Raw genomic sequence first — 25,271 nt, forward strand, 5'->3', positions numbered from 1 at the left:
TTGTCTTCCATTGCCGAGATGGACACCAGGTTCTTTCGGAGGTCAGGTGCATTTAATACATCCTGGAATTTCTAGCCTTCTTGAATGGTTGTCCTCTTCCTTGATTCCCAGCTCGCCTCTTACCTTTGCTATTGAATTTTTCATTCCTTTGATTACCATCAGAGGGATTTTGATCATCGTCCCTATTGGTACCATTCTATGACCATCTTTTTCTTCTTGAAACACATCATTTGTCTACCTTTCTCCTCCATAGATCCCTTATATTCCTTGAAATTGATTAGTTAACAGTATTATAGTTCTTAGTTTGCATTAAAGTTAATTTATGAGTTTTTATGTTAGAAATTAGGAATTTTTAATAAAAAGGTTACAGGAAGTCACAACATCGCGTAAATGGTTCATCATCTGACACGTGGCATGACAGGCAAGCTAAAGCAAGGGATAGGAATGGAAACTAGAATGTACAAGCATGGAGAAACATCGATCCTACAGCAAATCCAACACTCCTTGCTATGCGGTCAATGCTGGTCAAAGCCCCAGCCTTTTTATGACAAAGGCAGCAATAGCCATAGGTTTCCCAAACCGGTTTCGTTTTGTTTCTTTTTGGAAATCGGTTTAGAATGGAAATGACCCAAAAATCATTCCATAGTAAAAGCGGAAACAACTGCATAGTGAATGTACATTTAATCCAAATGAAAGTCGTGTATTAGTTGTTTTTAAAGACACGGATATAGTTACAGTTACATGGTTGTTGATCTCTGTATATCATTTGGAAAAACAGAGCTTTTGTATGATCTTCAGAACTTAATACCAGAACTCGATTACAGTGACGGTTTCATTATAACATTGTTCATGCATTAATACCTTAGTTGCTTGAGCGTATTCCAGTATACCATTGAAACGCGGATGGGCCCTGCGTGGACGAGTATACTGTCATTTTCATTTCATTAGCAGCTTTTGAATATTGTATAGCATACATAGTGATTAGAGTTATGCTTATAATTTTGTTGATTTAATTAGCAATCTTTACGAATGATGTTTATGGTGATAGCTTAAAAGATTTATCGTTAAGATCATTGAACCATATCTTGTAAGAGATCTGATCCATCGTTATAATTTTTAAAGCATCCTCATAAACTCTGTTTACATGTATTTAAATTTGTAGTATGCTTTTGATCTTTCATGAATGCTGAGTGTTAACTAGACAGAGCTTTTGTGCACAGCATCCTTGTAAGGGGATTAAAATCTCGGTCTAGCAATACATAGTGTCTTTAGGACAATTAGATGAGTTGAGTGACCTGAGTGTCAAGGTGATAGGGAACATATCTTAACCTTCCGTAAAGAAGTACTGTAACCTACCACAATGAACACTTAGTTAGGAATCCTTTATGTCTATAGATTTTAGACGCATGCCTCGAAGTTTACTTACCCTGGTCGATAATAAATTTAGCCTAATCTAGCACCCTAGGTTGGTCACTACAGTCCCGGTGTGAGTCCTTTCTATCAGGGCACTCCCTTGCATGGTGACCTGCTTTATCGCAGATGTAACATCGTCCTTTTCTTCCACCCTTAGGTCTAGCCTTTCCTTTTGATTTAGACTTAGAATTATTTCATGAGAAGAAAAGGCAGCAGGAGGACCTTTAGGCAAGGGAATTTCTTGCTCTTCCACCCTCATTTCTTCTTGAATGCATCTAGCCATTAATTCCTCGAAACCAGGAATTAAATTATTGTTCAAAAGAGTAGTCCTGAACACGTATCATTTGGATGGTAATCCTCCAAGAGTCGTGAGTGCCATTTCTCTGTCAATAATAGTCTTCCCAATAGATAGGAGATCATTCTTGATCTCGGTGATTCTTAAGAAGTATGCTTGCATACTCTCATCTTTACCCTTCTTGATTTCCCTCAACTTATTTCTAAGAAAAAAACTTGATTTGCATTATTAACTTTACATAAACTCACCAGTCTATCGTAGATTTCCTTGGAGGTGTCTAGTTCAAAGATGTAGGCCACAAGCACTTGTCAATAGAGTCCCGGATGATCTTCTTCGCTTTAATTTCTACGTTCTTCCATTTTTTCCTGGTAGCAAGAGGTGCATTTGATGAAGGCTCAACAATATTTCCTCTCACATGATCCAACACTACTTGATCCTCAAGGTTAGATCGATAGACATCTTCCATCCGTGACAGTCAGCTTTCTCATGGAGCTTGTCTTTGGTAGGAAAGAGTGTTGAGGACCCTATTGTTCTTTTAGGATATCCTTGCCAATCTTCTCTTCGGTGATTGCTCTTGCTCGGGCTTTTTCTTCACCTCAGCTTCAATACCATGTTAAGTTATGGTATGTTTTATGCTTATAATAGTTTAATTCTTTTCGATATTGTATTCCACAGATTAGCAATCACATGTACATAAAGTAAAGTGTAGATAGAACATTAAGCGATCGACAGAAAACAAGCCAAGACAAGAGACACAAGATGTGGCGGCTAGCCAGGGACAAACCCCACAATGTGTGGGGAAACCCTTTGATCAAATCTTCTTTTATCTTCAATAATTCAGCAGAGAGAAATAGTACAATAAATCTGATTCATATCAACAGTAGCAAAACCTAGATCAACAACATCAACATTAGCGGCTTCATCATCAAACTAGGGCACACGATATCTCACAAACCGGCCATCGGATCAGCTTGACTCCACCACCAAAAGTTGCGGCTTCCAGAGGAGGTTCAGATGAACCTATAGTGCAGTTCAGATGAGGATATCTTCTATTCCACGCAGGTCAAACTTTACTTCTGCAGTAGCAGTTTCAGTTTCGGCAGCTTCCAGCTTCAAACTAGGGCAGTTAATATCATGCAAACTGTCTGTCAGATTGACTTGATTCCACCACCAAAAGTTGCGGCTTCAGAGGAAGTTCAGATGAACCTATAGTGTAGTTCAGATGAGGAGATCTTCTAGTCCACGCAGGTAAATATTTACTTCTGCAGTTGCAGCTTCAATTTTAGCAGCTTCCAGCTTCAAACTAGGGCCTTCAATATCTTGCAAACCGTCCGTCGGATTAACTTGATTCCACCACCAAAAGTTGCAGCTTTCAGAGGAGGTTCAGATGAACCTACAGTGCAGTTCAGATGAGGAGATATTCTAGTCCACACAGGTCAATCTTTACTTCTGCAGTTGTAGCTTCAGTTTCAGCAGCTTCCGGCTTCACATGTGTGAGGGAGAGACCCTTTTCTGCGCAGTACAGAGGAGACTCCTTTCTGCGCAGTAGAGAGAGAGAGGTGTGATGAGATGGGTGAGTCCAAATGAGGAAAATTCCTCCTATATTTATACACAATGTTGGTGTTTGAATAGATGCGACTGTTGGGCTTCTGAGCCTACATGAGTTGTAGGTCGGCTTGATAATAATTCCATAATCAAAATAAATTCATATCTCCATGAATACTTATCGGAATCGGAGCATCTTTATATCAATCCTACACCTCTCGACAAGAGGAATCTAATAAAAATATTATCAGCCATGAATAAGATGACCCACATGAAGTTTTTCCCTAGTTGCCAATTTTAACACGATATGACTTCCCCGATATGTTTAGCGCCTCTTTCATCAAAGCTTTTATCTGATATTTGTCTTAACTATTATTATATCTTACATATCGAAAGTTCGAATTATCATAACTTTCTAATGAAGTCCTCTGATTTATTTCTCCAATATTATTCGTCCGATATGATGGTTTGGAAATCCCATGTGATTTCACGCTTGCGCACTTAATGTTTGAGAGTGGATAGTTATTATTTTCGAAATTATAAATGCTTTCATTCATTTCACTTTGATTTTATGAAGATTTGCTTTAAAGAAAAGATTTTTGTTGTAAAGTTTCATCATTTGCACTAATTCCTATTTGAATACAAGTTTTTCGCTCATCTCTATGTTTTCTACTTTAGGCTAGCTCTAATAACCATGACAATGAAGAAATGTTGAAATCAAGGAAGGGTAAGAAGAAAATTGTAGCGCAACAACAAATTGCCACTCCTTTAGTTGAAAGCATTGAAGAAAAGAAAACTATGCCCGGTCTCTTTTCTGATATAGTTTGTTCTAAAGACTCTGGACAATCCTCATGGGAATTGATATATAAAATATTTGAAGATGAAGGACCTAGGGTTACTCAAAGGAAAACAACTGCTGATGATTATACTCCAGTTTCAATCACAACCTACAAGGATGTAGCGAATTCCTTCTTACACAGGATTGTAGCCAAACCTAAAATTATTCCCTATACTAATATGGTTCGGTGGGTCGTAGATAATTTGAGTATCGCTAACAGGAGAATTGATACAAATTGGCAAACAATCATTGGACATTTTTCGTGTGAGGACCTACAGAGGATGTACCATATACCACAGCCATAGTGAAAATATGATAAGAAATACATTGAGGCTTTTCTTAAATAACATGAACATGCATCAGAGTTGATTAAATGGTGGAGAAAGGATCCAAAAAAACACAAGCTAGAGGAAACTGGTGAGTATGTTGTAGATTCCCTTGTTAGTCCTTATTTTAGGTAGCTTCTATGATGTGTAGGCTTTATGCATAGCCTAATGTACAAAAAATCTTGACCAATGGGTACCTCTTATAGACGGGGTTTCAGAGGGGTTTATTTTTTACTGGAAAACTATACTATTATATAACTTAGACACTCATATCTTGGCTTTTATAACTAAACATAAAGTGTCTGAGAACATAATCCCGCCTTTCTATATGACTACTTATATAATGGATGCCTTGTGTTTTTCCATGTAATTTTCATCTATGGGTTGGAAGTGGACTCTGGAAGACCCAACCCTTATTCATATCTACCATGATATTCTTTGGGATTCCAAATATCAACCACATTTCTATAAAATCTTTCATGGGGTCATGTTTTTTTTGTGTAAATCAGCATTTTATATTAAAACAATAATACATATTTACAAAATGGTTTGCTCATGCAGACAAAGGACTACTTTCCTAATCTGCATAGACCTCATCATGACCAAAATGAACTTCAACAGAACCCCAAGGCACACCACGCAGGGCGGCAGAGACAGTTAGGGGTTGACAAAAACCAACAATGACCAAACTGAGACCCACATAGAGCCATGGACAGCAAGAGAAGAAAACAGAAAGAACTGACAAAACGGATGAATTCTAAGGTCAATGATTGCACACACAGACCTATGCCTCAGGAACTCATCTAGAGCTTGCCGCAAAGAGCCGTTACATCTCAAGAACCACATAATTCTTGGAGGGTTCCTGACCAGTCGGAGCCTTGGCTCTGCCCGCCTGAGATGGCGCTGGAAATGTGCTCTGACTGTTGCCCGTGTTCCCCTCCACCCTTTCCCCAACACTCCTGGTTTCTTGACATATGGAATGACGCAGAAGACTGATCAAGACCGTAAGTTTCTTGGAAATGTTGTCGAATTGCTGCTCCAGGCTGCTAATTTTAAAGTCCAGGCCTTCCAAGATCGCCGCATGCTCCGCAGAGGTTACAACAATTGCTTGTTGCGCCTGTCGAGCCTGGCTGATGTAGTCACCCTGCATGCTTATGGCCTTAGCCAACATCATTTTCATTCTCCACATTTCCGCTTGTGTGCGGACATATTGGGTGGCTCGCGTTGTGGATGTGCCAGGGTCCTGTACCCATTCCATATCCTTCTCCAAATCATGTGCTTCCAGGTTCTCCTCTTCCTCAGTTACGATGGCCTCCAGCTCCTCAATCTTGCGTTTTTCCTTTTGAGAGGTCCTTGTTTCATAGGCTTCCCGAGCCTGTCTAAGATCTCGGTTGGCCGACGCGTTTCTGCTTCCCTCACCCGCCATTGTCTCAAACTCAAGCACCAAACAACACCGTGTTCTAAGGGCCGAGGAAAAGAAATTCAGCCAGACCGAATACACAATGGTGTTGCCGTTACTGGGGACCGAAGATATATAGGAGAGAGTAGGTGATTCACTTGCTGCATTCCATCTTATCACCTGCTGCCCGCAAATTCTGTCATAATTATCCTTACTTCATGGTTCATATTTTCGATGATGGCTCGGATTTTTGCTCTTACATTTGCATGTCTTGAACTTCTCCGAAGCGTGCCAAGTGTCCATGCTTCTATAAGGGCGTCGGTGGCACTCATACTTTTCAATTATGGAGCTGATGGGAGTGACTCCCGCCTGCTTGTACATTGAATGCCCATTTCCTGCCTGTCCTTCATTCTTCTGCCGACCCTTAATTCTCCCCACACTACGATTGACAATAATCATATCTTAATACCTGTATGGAGCACCGTCCCTATGTCCTTATCTTTCATTCACCATATCCTGCCTCGAGAGCAGGGTACACTTGTTTCTAACTTCCGGGCAGGTGACATCCTGCCAACAGTTGTCCATGATGTTGGTGGGGTTCTCTATACCATAATTTTCCAGATGGTCCGCAACTGTATTGGCTTTGCGGCGAACAGCCTGAAAGATTAAACCTTTCAAACACCCAAGGTGTTCGACTCTACTTTCCGTTACTTTGGCCAGTCGCCAATGTTGTGTCACTTTGCTTGCTTTAGCTCCCGCATACATCCTTCTGGCTGTTGTAATTGCGAGCTGGGAGTCCCCTTCTACCACTGCCGCGCCCGCCTGTAATTTCCTAAGAATTCTAAGACCCTGTTCCATCGCTGCGAATTCCATCTCATTATTGGTTCCTTCCCATAAGGCTCTGCTATAGATGTACTGAATTTCTCCTTCGTTGTTCCTGAGAATGCCTCCGATGCCGGCCAGACCTGGACAAGGAAAATTTTAAGGATGGAAAATTTTCTTGAAGTTTAAAACATTGGCGAATCTCACTAATCCCTAATATGAAAATTATAAATGTTTATTGATATATTTGTAAAATTAATCAAATTTATAGTTATTTTATATATAGTCTCTCTATAATGTTGACGATTTTTAAGGTAAAATAATTTTATATTCTAAAATTTGGGCGAATCGTCTTTTATAAAATTGGAAATTGGCGAATCTTTTTTGTGGAAAAATCATGGAAAATTAGCCCACTGGGCGAACATTAGCCCCTAAAATTTTCCATGGACCTGGATTACCCCGCGACGCACCGTCAAAATTTAGCTTGAGGAAGCCTGAAGGTGGTCGTTTCCAGATGCTCAAAGTGGTGTTTATCTCCTGTTGGCGATTCACGGTAGCCGCGAAGGTCCCTTTATCCAGGTTGAAAGCTTTCAAGATTTGTAAGTCCCCATTTGATGCTTTATTATCTTTTTCTGGTCTGGCTTTGACAAGAACCAATTGTCTGATATTTTGTGTGATAATTTCTATAGAGTGATTTATGTCTCTTGTTTCGTTCAAGAATACTCTTCTATTCCTTTCTTTCCAGAGTGACCAAGTAATAAACCCTGGCATGGTTTTCTTTCACCATTTGATTACTGGAGAAATTGCCTCGCCAATTTTCGATGGTTTCTTGAATGGAGTCTCTTGTTCTGTCCATTTGCTACAAAGTGTTTTCCACCCAATTCCACAGGAAGTTTGCCGTGTCACATGTGTTGAATAGATGATTCATTGTTTCTTCTTCCTTTTCACACATGGGGCATCTAGATGGGCCACAAAACCCTTTCTTTCAGAGATTCTCCCAAGTGAGAGTTTTCCTGTGCATTAGGAGCAAGAGGAAGGTTTTAATTTTCGGCCAGAACAGAAAATCCCAAACCTTGTGACTCCATTTCACCTTTTCTTCTTGCTCCGAATCTTCGATACAGTTTCTGGCTCCTTTGAGCATGAAATTGCCCCCTCCTTGCTTCCCCATCTTAGTTGGTCATTTTCTTCCGCCATCCTAATTCTTCTTTTGTTTAACAGTGTTTGCAAGTCCCTAATGTCATTGTTTGCTTCGGTCATGTTCTCTGTTTCATTGACTACCCAAGTTCTCCACTCCAGGTCCCTATTATTAGGAGTCCAATAGTGATTCACCGTTGTTCTTCCAAGCTCCTGGTAATTTCTTTGAAGACCTGCAAACTCAAGCTTTTCTAACTTGGGGAGTTGTTGCCAAGCATCCTCCCAAAAAAAGGCAGTTTTTCCATTGCAAATTTCCCAAAAGCTATTCTCCTGTATAATGTCTCAATTTTTCCTTGCTAGGTTCCAGATCGGTGAGCCCTCTGGATTTTCTTTCATTCTGATCAGGTTCTGAATACTATACATTGGAGCGTATTTTTCCTTCTAGTGTCTAGCCCAAGGAAGATTGGGTTCCTTCAGCCATTTCCACCACCGCTTAGCCCCACAGGCCCTATTAATGGTGGAGGGGTCTAGCAGGTTTAACCCTCCTAGATGTTTGGGTTTACACATTATATTCCATGCCACTAATGCCCACTTTTTCTTCTCTGCATTTCCTGACCATAAGAAAGTTCTCTGGATCACCCTCATTTGCTGAAGGACTCCTTTGGGAGCAAGAATTATGGAGAGCATATATTGAGGAATAGCTTGCAGGACTGGTTTGGTTAGGACTAGCCTACTAGCAAAATTGAGGGTCCTGTGGGTCCAATGATGGAATCTTTTCTCCAGGCTAGCTAGGATCTTCTCCCAATGAGTTTTTTTCCAGGGTTTATCCGTTAGAGGCACTCCTAGGTACCTAGAGGGCAGGCTGCTTCTCCGAAAGCCTAGAATGGTAGAGAGATTTTTTTTTCACTGCTAAATGCGTATAGAAAAAGAAGATGGTGGATTTAGATAGATTAACTTCCATACCTGAGGCTTTGCTGAAAATATTGAGGATCCTTTTATAGCCCAAGACTTCTTTGACTATGGGGGTGCCATGTAACATTGTATCATCAAAAAATCACTGGTGAGTAGTCGCTGGAATGGAAGGCAGGGGCTGCAAGCCTTTGATACTTCCTTCCTCTTTAGCGCTGCATACGAGTTTGCTTAAACCTTCCATCAGGATAAGAAAAAGGAAAGGTGATAATGGGTCTCCTTGCCTGAGCCCTCGTGAGGGGGAGAATTGATCGGCGGGGGCACCGTTTACCAGAATAGAAAAACTAGTAGATTTGATCGGAGCTAAGATCCACACTATCCATTGATTGGAAAAACCGAAAGCTTTTAGAATTGATTCCAGGTAATTCCAATTGACTTTATCATAAGCCTTTGATAAGTCAAGTTGCATCATCATGCCTGCAATTTTCCTGGAGTGAAGCATATGAATCATTTCTTGAGCTAGTAAAATATTATCCAGAATTTGCCTCCCCTCAACATATCCTTTGCTCTTCAGAGATGAGGCCCGGAAGAATGGGTTTCAGTCTGTTAGCAATGACTTTAGAGATAATTTTATATATAACATTGCACAAAGCGATAGGCCGAAACTTAGCCGGGGTGTTGGCCTCCTCTTCTTTTGGAATCAGGGCAAGGAAAGTAGAATTTAGGGACTTGAGTATTGAGGCAGAACGCCGAGAGTCTTCCACCACTTCCCAGACCTCTATTTTAACAATGTCCCAGCAAGCCTTGTAGAAGTTGATGGTAAAACCATCAGGCCCAGGCAATTTATCATTTGGCATATCCTTCACCGCTTCTTCCACCTCTTCCAAAGAAATTTCTCGAGTTAGTGCTAGGTTTTTCTCATTAGTGATTGTTTTGGGAATGGATTTGATGAGTTCATCAATTGCTTCTGTCCTATCAACCTCTGGCTCCTGAGCAATGCTGCTGAAATGCATGGTAAGCAGGGTTGAAACTTCTTGATGTGTCTAAGGAATGGCTCCCTGTTCATTTTTTAGACTGAGGATTTTATTGGCTCCTCTGTGGTCCATTGCTGATCTGTGGAAGAATTTTGTATTCTTTTCCCCTTCCTTGAGCCACTGAATCCGGGACTTTTGTTTCCAAAGGGTCTCCTCTTGTTGGCAACGAAGCTGCCATTGCTGCATCAGTATTTTTTCTTTGTTTACAGTTTCTGGGTTAATGTCTCCAGTGATCCAATCTTTGTGTATCTGCTCTAATTTCTCCTCTAATTTGGCTTTTTCTTTGAATATGTTCCCAAAGACTGTTTTGTTCCATATTTTGATCTTGCTTTTGATGTGTCTCAGTTTGCCTTGTAACCTGTACATTTTGGTACCTCTGATGTCCACGGGTTCATGCCACCATTTTTCAATAAGTTGAAGGAAGTCCAGATGGGTGAGCCAAAATTTCTCAAATCTAAACGGCTTGTTTCTAGGAGTGCCCTGGATAGCAGCAATCAAAGAAATGGGCCAATGGTCTGACCCCCCACTAGGTAGAATATCTGATTCAACTATAACTCCCTCCAGCAGAATACTTTCGGAGATTAGAAATCTGTCAAGACAAGAAGCAATTTGTCTTTCACCTCCCCTTTTGTTATTCCAAGTGAAAGCCCCACTCTTGGGGTGGACATCCACTAGTTTAGCTGTGTTTATGAAATCTAAGAAGGCTTCAGAATCTTTGTTGAGTTTCCTTGTCCCTCCTTTCTTTTCCATTAGGGTAGTTATCATATTGAAATCCCCTCCTATGACTGCCTTCGCTCTGGGATATCTTAGCTTTAGATTCAGCAGAGTTTTTAGAAAAATAAATTTCTCTTCTAACTTCTGAGGCCTGTAGACATTGGTACACAAATAGGTCTCCAAGTTTCCTACCACCTGAGCTTCTATAGCTATGAAAGATCTGGTTGCTTCAGAGGAGAGGATTTTGATTACTTGCGGATCCCACAGGGTAATTAAACCTCCCTCCCATCCATGGCTGGCGGTTTCCATGTATTCCATATGTTTGCCTAATTTTTTGCTTACATTATGAATAGTACTACTTGCACATTTGGTTTCTTGTACAAATATAATGTCTAGTTTTTCCTTTTGGACCTTCTTCTTTAAAAGTCGTTGTTTTATTTGGCTATTAAGCCCTCTAGCATTCCAAGAGATGACTTTCATTTTAAAACAAAAATTAGTAGTTTAGAGAAAAAGCTTCTAGAGCTTTCATCTTACCAGAGTTTAAGAGCATTTGTCCCAGTTCCTGCAGTGCCTCATTATTGGATCTGCGCCCTCTCTTTTTCCTTTGTTTGGAGCTGGTAGAGGTTTGAAGTAGACCTTTTGTTCGGAGTCCCATTCCTTTGGCTACGCCCAGGTTCTTGCTTTGCATATCGATTTCTGCTCTCTGTCATGCTATTAGTATATCATTTATTCTTCTAACTTCCTCTTCCGATATGTGTTCCATCCCCTTCTTTTTCCAGTTTTCCCATCCCCTTCTTTTTCCAGTTTTCCACCATGTCTGGTAGGTTAACTCCTTCCTACTCCAGTATGTCATTAAGTTCCATCTCATCAATTCCGATGTCACTTATGAGCATTTCTGAGTCTTCATCTACCCCTGTTGTTACCTCTTGATTCTGTAGTATAATGCTTTGAGGAGTTTTCTCCATAGTTTTAGTTTCAGGCTCTGTTGTAGTTTGGTCTCCTTCAGAGGTGTTTTGTTCCTTATTATTGTCCTCTGATTCAGTCTCAATTTCCAGAGCTTCAAAATCATTACTGGTATTACCTTGAGATGTGCTGGCTTTGGTTTGGCGTTTCCTATTTGCTCTTTGTCTCGCTTTTGGCCGAATGAAGGTTTCCCTGTTCTTTCCTACTTTATCTACCTTAAGGTCTTCCGCTGTTTTATTTAATGGACATTCTCTGACTAAATGTCCATGCTCATGACATTTTCTGCATCGAAATGGGATTTTCTCATAATCAATGGCTTGGAAATAGTCTTCATCCCTATATTCCAGCCACAGTCCCTCATGCAATGCCCCTGACACATCCATTTCCACACAGATTCGGGCACAGGAGGTGTATCTTCTCTGCAGAGTGGCTTCTGAAGCTTTGATGAAGGTTCCTAATTTGTCACCTATCTGTTTTAGAGCTGCATATCCCCAATAGTCTATTGGTAGGGAGAAGAGGCATATCCAGACTGGCACCTGCTTGAAGGTTTCTTTTTCTGGCATGAAATTGGCCTTCCAAGGCCTAATGTATAGGCCCGCCGAAGTGAAGAAGTAAGGTCCACCATCAAATATTCTATCCTTATCCTCTAGATTTGAAAAAACAACAGTGAAGAAACCTTTGGCTCCTAAGTGCAGTCTAACATCACCTTTGGGTTTCCATTGTTGCTTTATCCATCGGCACAATGCCCTTTCTATTGGCTAGAGTCCCATGAACTTGCAAATCACTGCGTGTTCAGTCATGTGATCCCGGTAGGCTTGAATTTCAAGGTCTGTTATCACCACCCTTAGGGTTTCTGCTGCCTTAGGTTTGCATGGGCCTTGAGTCGTTTTGCCATTGAATGTTTGTGTTTTGTCTCCTTGTTCCTCGTTCTCTTTATTCAAAACCCCGTCTTCTCCATCTGTTTGCTTTTTTTCTTGTTTGTTTTCATGGGCGGGATATGCTTGCGTTGCCTTCTCCCTGCCTCTGTTTTCTAGTCGCTCGCCTCCTTCCTTTCCTTTCAGATTTTGATTATTGTGTTCCTCCTTGCCCTCATTTCTTTTCCTTCCCTTGCTGGTCCCGTCCTCTTTCTGAGACCTTTCATACCCAGCTATTTGCACACCTTCCTGTGCTGTCTGTTTGTGCATCATTATATGTTTATAAGAAGGGGTCCCTATGGACCCCTCGTTTACCATCTGTCAAGTCAGGATCTGTCCTCTTCTTAATAGCTCTGCCACTCTGACCTTGTTCCTTTCCAGTTTCGAACCCTAGATCTGAAGAATCCGTGAACTATAAACCCCCGTTTTCACCCTTTCATGGGGTCATGTTACCAGCATATCAGATTATTTTTTATAAAAGGGCTCCTCGGGTATCTCTAGAGGCTGAAGCTGGCCTACTCCGAGTAGGAAAGTGGTTTGGCGAAGAATCATTCACCTATGTCAAAGTCTATGGGATTCTAACCAATCCTCATTTGTTACCACTTGTCATTCCTCATAAACTTCTTACTAGAGAAATAGCCTATTAGACGTGGGAAATGGCATTTCTAAAGCTTTGAAGGAATCCAATAAAAGGATGTGGTTGTCTTTCCTGCCCAATTTGGTATATATTCCTTAGATAACTATAGGCATGCAATGATCGAAATCAAGGCCATTTAGGATCTTGGTTTTCCGACAATACCCAACACACAGTATTGTAGGTTTTAACCTCGTACATAAATTACCTACATACAAATTCTAAAACACGGAAAATAAAAAATGCAAGAGCATAACACATAAAACACATATACACAGAGATTTTCCCCTGGATCCCACAACCAGGACTACCAGCTTGATTTTTCATTATGTTCCTTTCAATGTTACAATACATATTTATACATGCCAAACCATCCAATACCATGGACCGAAAACCATCACGTCCAAAACCATGTACGAAAAATCATGCACAAAACCATAGGTAGGTCCGCCCAACCTAATATAGGGTCCAAAAACAAAATTTCCCACCCCCCCTTAAACCCCCTGTGACCCACCCCCCCCCGCTATGTAATCGACACAACGAAGGGGGGCTACGCCCCCTTCTAACCCCCCGGTTAACTACGTGGGCTATTCATGGAAAGAATATAACACAACCCAACATTCTCCCACTTGTTTTTTCTTTTCACAAGGGGCCACAAGAGAGCTTAGTCATTTATCTAGCCCTGCAATGCCCATTGTTTCTCTACACCAAGAGAACTTCTCAGAGCTCACAGATTTTGTCAATGCATCTGCAGTATTCTTCAAAGTGTCGACCTTTACCAGCAACACCTTTTTGTCTTGTATCATATCCCTCACAAAGTGATACTGAACATCAATGTGCTTTGTCTTTGAATGATATGTAGGGTTCTTTGCCAAGAAAATTTCACTTTGGCTGTCACAGTCTATCCTTATAGCTCCCTATACTAACCCCATACTTGAACACAATCTCTGCAACCAAACTACTTCCTTGCTTGCATGAGTGGCTGCCATGTATTCTACCTCTGTAGTTAATAGTGCCACTAAAGATTGTTTCTTACTCATCCAACTTACTGCACCTCCAAATAGGTTAAGCACATACCCACTTGTAGATCTTAATTGATCTAGATCTCCAGCCCAGTCTGTGTCAACAAAGCCATGAATATCCAACACTCTGTCCAATCCTGGTCTTCCTTGGTAGCACAAACCATAATCACTAGTGCCACACAAATACTTGAAAACCCGCTTCACTGTTGTCCAGTGCTCCTTCACTAATTTTGACATAAACCTACTCAATACTCCCACTGCATGTGCAATGTCTGGTCTAGTACATACCATCGCATACATCAGGCTACCGACTGCACTTGCATATGGAACATGAGACATGTCCTCTTCCTCATCTTATGTCTTGGGACACTATTCAACAGATAACTTTACACCTACAGGAATGTGAACCTTCATGGGTTTACTATCCTGCATATTAAACCTCTGCAATATTGTCTCGACATACTTCCTCTGGTTTAACCAGAGCTTCCTCTTTGTCTGATCTCTTTTAATTTCCATGCCCAAAATATTGTTTGCAGCACCAAAATCTTTCATGTCGAATTTGGAGGAAAAATGGGTCTTCAAATCCTGGATAATTTCTTTGTCATTTCCAACCAGCAACATATCATCCACATACAAGACCAGATAAATAACATGGTCAACAATTAATTTAAAATACACACAGTGATCTTCTATGCTTCTGGTGAAGCCAAGTCCCCGTATAAATGTATCAAATTTATGATACCACATCCTTGGTGACTGTTTTAACACATACAGAGACTTCTTTAACTTGCATACCAGTTCTTTCTTAACCTTCACCGCAAAACCTTCAGGTTGCTTCATGTAGATCTCCTCTTCTAGATCCCTGTGAAGAAATGTTGTCTTCACATCCATCTGTTCTACCTCAAAATCAAAAGCAGTAGCAACAGATAAAAGCAATCTAATAGAAGTTACCTTGGCAACAGGAGAAAAAATTTCACCAAAATCAATTCCCGGCACCTCAGAATAACCTTTTTCTACCAACTGAGCTTTGTATTTCTCCACCTTTCCTTCTGCATTTATCTTCTTTTTAAACACCCATTTTTTGCCAATGGGTTTCCTTCTAGCTAGCAACTGCACTAGATCCCAAGCCTCATTTTTGTTCAAAGATGCCATTTCATCAACCATGGCCTCTTTCTATAGTTTTCCATCCTCTGAATCTACTGCTTCCTTCACAGTTTTGGGATCATCATCAATAATAGATAAAGAAAAATTTGAAAAGAAAGCAGATGGACTATACCTTTCTGGCTGCCTTCTTTCTCGAACTGATCTTCTCACACCCAGAGTTTGTGGCTCTTCATCTTCTGATTCCTCCTCTGATAGAGAGTCTGACTCTTCCTCCTTTAGCTCAAACTCTATCTTCTCAGGTTCCTTTGGTTGCACTTCATGTTTAATAACATCTTTCACCTCTCTGAACACCACATCTTGGTTGTACACAACCTTCCTTATTACTGGGTTCCAAAGCTTATAACCCGTTAAACCATCCTTATACCTAATAAATATGCACTTTTCAGATTTACTATCCAACTTGGTTCTTTTCTCCTTTGGAACATGTACATATGCATCACATCCAAATACCCTCAGATGTGAAAGAGAAGGTTTCTTACTAGTCCATACCTCTTGTGGAGTCTTATCTTCCAATGTTGATGAAGGTGGTCTATTGACCAAGTAACATGCAGTCTCCACCGCCTCTACCCAGAATTCTTGTCCTAACCCGACACCACTGAGCATGCTTCTTGCCCTTTCCATCAACGTCTTATTTATTCTTTCTGCAACTCCATTTTGCTCAGGTGTGTATGGAGTAGACTTCTTCCATGCTATACCACACTTTTTATAGAATTCTTCAAATTCCTTACTGCAAAACTCTCCACCGTTATCTGTCCTCAACACCTTTATCTTCTTCTTTGTTTGGTTTTCCACCAGAGCCGTAAATTCTTTAAACATGTCAAAGACTTTAGCTTTCCTCTTAAGGAAATGTATCCATGTATTCCTTGAGAAGTCATCTATAAATGATACATAGTACACAGACTTACCCAGTGATGGAACCTTCACAAGTCCAAACACATCACTGTGCACAAGCTCTAATATATGTTTTTCCCTCTTACCACCAGAGAGGAAACTCACCCGATTCTGCTTCCCATATACACAATTTTCACAGAAATCAAAATCCAGAGTGCTATTACTCATAACTTCTACCATACCTTTACCATGAAGTATTTGAAGGCCCTTCTCTCCAATATGTCCAAGCCTTTGATGCCACAGCATGGTCTTCTCTCCAGAGACAATAACAATGTTACCTTATAGCTTGTACAGAGTCCCAATCCAAACTCCCCGCATCAATACCAATGCTCCCTAAACCATTTTGCAGGTATCCTTCTCGAACACTATTTTTACACCTGCATCATCCAACTTGCTTACAGAAATCAGACTTCTGGAAAATGCAGGAATATGCATAACACCTAGAAGTGTTCTAACCCTTCCACCTTGCAACTTCAACTTTACTTTTCCATGACCAACAATTCTAGCCTTCCTATCATCCCCCAAGAAGACATCACCACCATCATAGTTCTCATAATCGCAGAACCACTCTCTATGGGGAGTGAAGTGAAAGGATGCACCTAAGTCAATCAACCATGCCTCATGATCTACATGTGTAACTGAAGAAGCCAAGTACACATCCCCACCTTCACCTGAGGTGGTTTTCGCCTCTGCAAAAGGAGCATCATAAGATTCCTTTCCTTTATCAAGAGCTTTAGATTTACAATCCCTTTTGTAGTGCCCTTCCTTTCCACATTTCCAGCACACCACCTTTACAGGTTTTCCTGGAGATTTAGATATCCCTCTAGATTTAGACCTCCCACTCGATGACTTATTTTTGTTTTTGTTCTGGGACCGTCCTGGTACAAACAAGGCATCACCATTCTGGCTCTCCATATTTTTCCGTCTCATCTCCTCCATCAACAAGGATGAGACTATTTCATCAAACTGCAAGGCAGTTGCATTGCTACCTATTGCAATAACTAGACTATCCCACAAATTTGGTAGAGAACACAACAAGCTGATGCACTTATCTTCATCTGAAATTTTAATATCAACAAATAATAACTGACTTACCACAGTATTAAATGCGTTCAGATGTTCTTTCACCGAGTCTCCATCTTTCATCCTCAAGTTATACAGCTTTTTCCATAGGAATAGTCTATTCACCAGAGACTTAGATTGGTACAAAGTCGCTAACTTGTCCCACAAAGCCTTCGCCATAGCTTTCCCTGATACATTCAACAATACTGAATCTGAGACACACAATCGTATTGTGCTCTTAGCCTTCCGATCCAACTTCTTCCATTCTTCATCGAACACTCCTATTGGTTTAGTACCTGGATCTACCGTGACCCAATGATCTTTATCCACTAATAGATCCTCCATCTTGAGTTTCCATAACTCAAAACTCTAACCATTAAATTTCTCGATCTCTATCTTTCCACTGCTCGCCATCCTCTTTCACCATTAGAATCAATCCCGCAGATCTCCCACTGAACAGGGTCTACCACAGGCCCAAGAGAAAACCCCTCAGCAACAAAGGCATCCCCTTGAAGCCAAAACAACTGTGATACGAAATGTAGGTTTTAAACCCATATAGAAATTACCTGCATACGAATTCTAAAACATAGAAAATAAACAATGCGAGAGCATAACACATAAAACACATATACACAAATATTTTTCCCTGGATCCCAAAACCGGGACTACCATATTGATTTTTCATTATATTCCTTTCAATGTTACAATACATATTTATACATTCTGAAGCATCCAATACCATGGACCGAAAACCATCGCGTCCAAAACCATGTGCAAAAAATCATGTACAAAACCATAGGTAGGTCTGCCCTATAGAGTGGAGTTATGTTCACCCCTCAAACCCCCTATGACCCCCCCCCAATCAGTGCAACCAAGGGGGGATACGCCCCCCTTCTACCCCCCCGGTTAACTACACGGGCTAGTCGTGGAAAGAATATAACACAACCCAACATATCCTCAACAAATTGTCAAAAATATTACAGTTGCATCAAGTATTAGGCTATTTTCCCATGAGCCAGATAAATTTGATGATTTGTTTGAGAGAGCTTCTTCTTATTCAATGGTTACAAAACAAGTAGAGCAACATTTAACTCTTGATGAAATGAGTCATTTCACTCAGTACAGTGCCTCATGACTAGCAAATATTCCTATGGATTCATTACAGATTCCTCAGGAGAAGATTGTTCTTGATGATGTTGTAATTGTTGGTTCTACACAATCTTTTGATGCTTCTCAATCAAGAAAAAAAAAATGCCTCTTCTTCTTCTCAAGAATAGGGTTTTGTGCCTGATTCTAGGTTAGAAGAAATATGGGAACAATACAATCAAGCTCTTAATTCTAAGGATGACGAATCTTAGGTTGCTAAGACTCCTTGACAAGTGAAGATTCAAGACACTTCCAAGAACCCTAAACAGACCCCGATAACAACAAAGGTTTCTGAGAAGCCATTGGAGGATAAATATGTAGAAATCATACCAGAATTCCCTTATTTCGAGGTTATTTTAATAATGTATGGGATTCCTCCACTGGACATATCTTACAACCCTCATCCCAACATTGTGTTCAAGAGGGATAGAAAGAAAATAAAACTTGACTAGCCCTGGGCTCTAGTTCCTCACAATGCATCTTTTGAGGTGTTGTGAAAAGGATCTTTAGCAACTCCTACAAAGGAATTGGGTAGAATTATCGGATTTACAGGTGCCTATTCTTTAGCTACTATGGACAAATCCACAGAGGTTTAGTAGTTTCTAAAGGAGAATGAAAAAAAAATGTCTATTAGAACAAAGCATTGAAACTAAAAAACAAAAGATCATAGAACATTGGAAGATGCATGTCACAAAGCTTCACAATAGGTTTAACTCTCTCAAACTTCAATATGATGTTGATATAAAGGCCTATGATTCTCAAATTCAATAGCTACAGAGAAGGATTGAACATCTGAGTGTCAATCCAAAGTTAATTGAATGTAAGGAGGCAAAATAGTTGAACACTCTTCTTGCTCAATAGCAGATTTTCTTTTTCCAGAAATTGAAAATGTTCATGATCAGTGGAGGATAGCTAGTTCCTTGGTAGACAAGCTATTAGATGTCAAAAATTACTTTGAGGATATAGAGGATAAAATTGTTGGTTTCTTGACATGGCAAGAAAGTACAGATGGAATATTATACAATCTTCCTAAAATTGAAGAATCACATAAAGAGATTGATTTCAAAGAGTGGGAAATTCACATTAAGCACACGGAAGCAACAGTTTATCATGCCCAGGATATTTCAAGTAATATTATTGTAGCAGTTAGTGATAATTTGTTGCAAGCTAATCTCATATCGAGTTGTCCCAAGGGAGCATTACCCAATATCAAACTGCTGACTAAATTCTGGCAAGAATCCTCCAAGAAACAAGCTGATATTATTGATTAGCTAACCAAAACCAACCTAGAGAGTCATTGGCAATTCTTGTTCAAACCACACAGTTAGTGGCTTATGCTCTTATGCTTATAAAATACCACCACACAGATGCTTCCAGCATTGAGGGATGAAACATTCACTAGCCAAATGTGAATACAACCCAAGTCTCCACTCGAGTTAAAGAATATGATTGATATCTATGAGCTATAACAATGAATTGGAGGACAGTCTTCCTCCCAAGCTTAGATAATTTGTTGTAACAAATTCTAAATATGTCCCTTTTGGTTCATTTTAGTTACCTTTGTTGAAACCTACTGAGTTTTTTTTTGTATTTTCTATCTTTTTCTTTTATCATGAAACTATAAATCCCCTCTCTCGGATATGAGAATGGGTTTTGAATTTTTGAAAAAGAAAGCTTAGGCTGCACTATTGTAACTGAGTTTTTTCTTAATATAAAGTTGAACCATCGCCATTTCTATCATGAGCAGATCAATGATATATCAGGTACTATTATCCTTTTGTTATTCTTTTTCTTAGAGTAGAATGGAGTTCTAATTTTTGTTCATAATATATGTGCTGAAGCAATCGTTCATTATCACTATTGATGTATTTGATTGAAATTATAAATTATATGTATGAACAACGAGATCTCAGTATATGTGATGAATTAATAAACTAATTTAATTGGCTATTTAATTAAATTAGTTATCCTTCTCTATGTTAATTTCATAGTTGCGGGATGATCTAGATTGTCATGTTAATTATGAAATCTTTGTAATCACATATACCAACATCATACCCAGGATAGTTAATAGTTTATTAATATTTATTTTAGTATTATTTATATTAGAGCATTATACTTTTATTCAATCCATTTTATATAATTTTATATAAAGGGAAACTGGTTCCATAATTGCAGTTGGAGCCATCATCCCAAACGAAAAAAGATATGTTCTAAAGTCCCTACCGGGTGGTTTCCCCCAACGTTGATGCAGTCATTCCATACCATCAATAGGCTCCTACTGCAAACAATGTGAGGTCTAATTGGGACTTCACATCGGGAGACCCCTTGTATGTTCATGGTATCCAATACCGTCACAAATTAATAATTTAATTATTACTTCAAGAAAAATTGAAAAATAATTATAGACGTATATTAATAGTACAAAATGCACATGATTCAGATAGTTTGAACTAGAGCCAATGTTAATAAAACCAAATAATACTTAAAAACCTAAAAAATTACATAGGAACACCTAGACAAAGAGGGATCCAAGTCAGATTTGGTTAATCTAATGCCTTCTTTCAAATCCTTCAAGAGTTAATCACATAATATGAATTTGGAACCTGGATCATTTTTCTTCTGCTTTCTTTTTGCAAGAAGGTATTTATTGTTGCAATTTAATGAATTAGAAAGAAAAAACTTAAACGTGTGCTCTCCCATGGTAAGAAAAATGGATTTTGAAGTACATTCAAGCCTTTAAATATGATCACTGTTGAAGATATCTTCTATATTTTCTAGTGTATCCCAGACATACGCACTTTTCCTCAACTTCAGTCAAGTGAATTAAATTTGAGATAACTTGCTAATTTGTACATGATACTATTTTCTCTATCATGAAAGTGGTCCTCAATCATGAGCAACGAAACAATGCACAGCACCCTGGTGTTCTAATTTTTCAAGATATGATAAGAGTTGCTTGTTTTTTACAATGACGAGAATATTTTGAACGATTTAGTATGATGTTGTTGATTCATTGGAGTTCAATGATGAGATTCATTCTGGGATAGATCATCTAGTTTGGATAAAGAATCATTATTGTGTGGATGGAAAAAAATTTAGCCAACGTAATAAGAAAGAGTCATGTACAATGGAGAGGCACCTGGTTCAACATCCGCAACCACTGGGATGTCATGTTGTCTACTCGAACTACTAGATGGTGTTTGCAGTATGTATGGAATTAAAGATCGATTCCATAAGGAATTTTGGTCTTCAAAGACAAAATTTAAGTCCATGGAGTCGGAAGATGGGATTTTGTCAAAGGAAGGATCAGGAAACAGAGGACCTCTAGCTTGGTCTTCTACATACAAAACATCATCTATTTTGGATAGTATGTTGAAAGAAAAGTTCTCCAGCACTCGAGAGTGGCTCTTTAGTATATATTGACCACCATCCTATAGAACCAATGACCAAAAACATCAGAGTTCGTTTAGAATCTATGATAAATTTTATTTGTAATTATTTCCTAGGCTTATGATCCCCAACATATTATGATGATAAACTTGGAATTGGAATGACACTCTGACGCAAAAGGGAAAAAAAATCACAATGTTCAGGGAGTCTCCTCAAATAGGTATAAAAGGAAAGTGCATTCTTCGCTTTAGTTTATAAATCAAACTCTGAATCCCACCCCAATTTAATCCATTTTGGAAATTCAGGAATTAACATTTCATAAGTTTTCTTATGCATAAATATTTTAAACTAATGCTTATGTTTTCCGCCAACTAAAGAATATAATTATCTGTATGAACACCGTATTACATAGAATTCATATATTAATTCCCCCTTATAATTGGCTAGAAAACATGTTTTATCACAATTTCTCAGCTCAGAGAAAAAATTACACCACCTCAAGTATCAGAAAAGGTTATATCAATTAGAAAAATAACACTTGTAGAATAACGTTAAAAACATGATATTAGATAAGGTACAAAAACATATTTTTTCAGACCATTCATTATTGCAAAACATAGTTGAAGAAATCATTTTCTTTGATAATTTCCTGCATATGCTACCCCAAAGATAGTGCAACCAACTCTTCTTGGCCCAAGCCACTCTCTAAAGTCCAAATGTCATTCTTAGACTCTTCCTTGGGTATTTCGTATAGTTTGATAATCCAACCATTTCTTTTGATACTACCCTTATGATGATTAGCAGGAATGACTACACATAATATGTTACATTGGATATCATTTGGAATATATTCTTTTAATTTTTTTTCGTATGTTCTCCCATTCTTTTTGTTAATTTTTTTCTACTTCATTTTATTTTAAGTTATTAGAGTTCATTTGAGATGCTTTAGCCTTTAGGAACCTCCTCTTGACTATTTTATCTTGGTAGTATACAGTCTCAATGACTTGGTTCTAGTTTACTCATTTGTAGACATTAAAATAATTTCTTTCTTTCTAACTCTTTGGGGAAACACAAAATTCTTAGTCGAGAATCTTGTGACAAGACTATATGTTTTGGGTAAATTAACCATATGAATGAATAGAACACTGTGAAATCTGAACACGAGATCAACATCCGTGAATGTCATAGATTATCACCAATGCAAAGTATTCTATTACAAAAAAAAAAAATTGGTGATGTGATCACCTTATTATACTGAATTTTTTTCATATGCAGTATTGTTTGTGAAATGCCAGGATATCTCTACTTGAGTAGCAGGAGAAGAGTCTTATCCCTTTCTCAGAAGGCCTCCCATCTCTCATGTTTTTCTACCTCATTTTACTTTAAGCTATTGGAGCTCATTGGAGATGCTTTAGCCTTTAGGAACCTCCTCTTGACCATTTTATATTGGTAGTATACAATCTTAATGACTTGGTTTTGGTTTAGTCATTTGTGAACATTAAAATAATTTATTTCTTTCCAACCCTTGTGGGAAATACAAAATTCTTAGGTGAGCATCTTGTGACAAGACTATATATTTTTGGGAAATTAACAATCATAATGAACAAAATACTATGCAATTTGAACATGAGAGAAACATACATGAATGTCATAGATTATCACCAATGCAAAGTATTGTATTACGAAAAAGAAAATTGGTGGTGTGATCACCTTGTTATATTGAATTTTGTTCATATCCAGTATTTTCTGTGGAATGCCAGGATATCTCTGCTTGAGTAGTAGGAAAAGAGTCTAAGCCCTTTCTCCAAGGACCTCTCATCTCGCATGATTGATTGTGGATCCCCAAGAGGATATGTATGGTTTGTTTTCCTTATTGCTCATCTTTTGCTTCCATATAACTATGGAGGCTTCTACTTGATTCATCAAATCCAGAGTGTTTTGTTCTAATGATAAATCTAGTGAATACAATAGGGCTTCTGGAGATATTTGATTTGATGTTATATGGTTGTAAATTTTTTCTACAACGATAGAAAATATGCCAAAACATAAATGGAAGATTATAGAGTTATTCATAAACCTTTTAAATGGTTTGTTCATCGTGACTCAATATCCTCTAACCAAAAATTTAAGAGATATATAACTACCTTTGGTAGGTATTCTAGGTAAACATTTGGAATCTCGATTTCTAATAAAACCTAAGCATTGATTTCCATCAGTACGTTCATTATTTATTTCAAAGTGTCCCTCTGCTTCAACAACAATATTCTTGTATTGTTTGAGAGACATCTATGACGAATTTTTGGAGTGGGAAGCCACCATTTATGATCCTTTCTTTGTTAATTGCCTCTCTCTTCAAATGAATCAACCATTGATATATCATTGTACAAAAATTCAGTCTCCCTGAATTTCTCCAAAGCTTCCTACACACCTAGAATGGTAATCAAAAAATGAATTTCTATATAATTTCTTCAACGGCTTGGAAGGAAATTGAGTTGTAAATATTACAATAAGCATTGCATCCAATTTACGCAGTGTTGGGATGTTCATCTAAAGGTCTAATTGCACTTTGATAACCATTCCCTCGTAAACAAAATATTTCCAACTTTGTACAAATCAGATTATGAATTATTCTAGCCATTATATAGCCTAAATCATGTACCTCATACAAATTAAAGACTGATAATTGGTATGGTACTTAAAGGGAAAAAAACTTGGAATTAGATATAGACATGAGAAGGGTGACATCATTACCTCCATATGGGTTCGATCCACTAAGCATTGACAAGATGGCACCAATTCTACTATATAATCAGTCACACAGAGTAACCAGTCAGTTTCCTTCCACCACATTGTCTTGCGCTCTAGAGTTAAGGGCTCTAACCCCCATAGATATCTGAAAATGGCAGTTGCATTTGACTAATTTAGTGAAACAAACAAAAGTGAAAGAAGTTGAAAGCAATTTGATCAAAAGGAAAATTTTCATAATTCCTATAGAAATTCTCACTGTAGATTAAACTAATTATGAAATGTACTAAAACAAAATACTTAATCTACTTCTATAATCAAACTTGCAGAAGATTAATTGATTTTCAGGAAGATCAAACAGAACACATATAACAGAGAAGAATATTCAATCACACATGAAACACAGAAGAATACTCTAGGGAAAGCCTCAGCTAAAAACCCCACTATCTATATTATCATACAAGTGGAAATATCTCAGGACCAGACAAAGCTTTAGCTCTCAAGCTATCTAGCTCTTAGTACAATCCCTCACTGCTGCTCATAGATAGAATAGACAACACATATGCCTTCTCCTCAATCCTCCAAGCCTCATATTTCCTTGCGCAGTTTCTCCTGGGTCCTCTCGTTGTAACCTGTGTGATTCTCACCTCACACACTGCTCAGACCTCTGTAGTAACTGCGCAATCCTCAAGGAATGAATTCCTTCTGCATGTAATAGATATTCACATGGGAATATTCTAGCAACTGATAGTACATTGTCCATGCATTTAATCTCAGTTGGGTCTTTGTCTGAACTGACATGCATGAGTTATTTATGAGAGAATATTCAGTTATCTGGAGAACTCTAGTTGCATGCATGCATGAATTAATTGACTGAACTCATAATTAGTTCCTCCAACTGTTTGGAA

The 25,271-nt window shown here is 38.7% G+C and overlaps 1 pseudogene; it reads right to left on the reverse strand.

Moving 5' to 3' along the window:
- Positions 1-21,323: 21,323 nt before the first annotated feature.
- On the reverse strand, positions 21,324-23,831 carry LOC149201876 (rop guanine nucleotide exchange factor 9-like; annotated as a pseudogene).
- Between the last annotated feature and the right edge of the window lie 1,440 nt (positions 23,832-25,271).

Source organism: Pinus tabuliformis, chromosome 2_1 (assembly GCF_031772625.1).
Source record: "Pinus tabuliformis cultivar Carrire ecotype Pingquan chromosome 2_1, CPIR1, whole genome shotgun sequence".
Lineage (NCBI taxonomy): Eukaryota > Viridiplantae > Streptophyta > Pinopsida > Pinales > Pinaceae > Pinus > Pinus tabuliformis.